Genomic DNA, 749 nt, shown 5'->3' with positions numbered 1-749 from the left:
GGTGCAAATTGAGTTACATTGCGGTGCAAATTGAGTTACATTGCGGTGCAAATTGAGTTACATTGCGGTGCAAATTGAGTTACATTGCGGTGCAAATTGAGTTACATTGCGGTGCAAATTGAGTTACATTGCGGTGCAAATTGAGTTACATTGCGGTGCAAATTGCGTTACATTGCGGTGCAAATTGCGTTACATTGCGGTGCAAATTGCGTTACATTGCGGTGCAAATTGCGTTACATTGCGGTGCAAATTGCGTTACATTGCGGTGCAAATTGCGTTACATTGCGGTGCAAATTGCGTTACATTGCGGTGCAAATTGCGTTACATTGCGGTGCAAATTGCGTTACATTGCGGTGCAAATTGAGGTAGGTTAAGGTGCAACACAGGTTAGGTTAAGGTGCAACATAGGTTAGGTTAAGGTGCAAGATGGGTTAGGTTAAGGTGCAAGATGGGTTAGGTTAAGGTGCAAGATGGGTTAGGTTAAGGTGCAAGATGGGTTAGGTTAAGGTGCAAGATGGGTTAGGTTAAGGTGACATAGGTTAGGTTAAGGTGACATAGGTTAGGTTAAGGTGACATAGGTTAGGTTAAGGTGACATAGGTTAGGTTAAGGTGACATAGGTTAGGTTAAGGTGACATAGGTTAGGTTAAGGTGACATAGGTTAGGTTAAGGTGACATAGGTTAGGTTAAGGTGACATAGGTTAGGTTAAGGTGACATAGGTTAGGTTAAGGGGACATAGGTTAGGTTAAG

The sequence above is a fragment of the Schistocerca cancellata genome, unplaced genomic scaffold (genome assembly GCF_023864275.1).
Source record: "Schistocerca cancellata isolate TAMUIC-IGC-003103 unplaced genomic scaffold, iqSchCanc2.1 HiC_scaffold_1012, whole genome shotgun sequence".
NCBI lineage: Eukaryota > Metazoa > Arthropoda > Insecta > Orthoptera > Acrididae > Schistocerca > Schistocerca cancellata.
Note: the sequence above shows the minus strand (reverse complement) of the source record.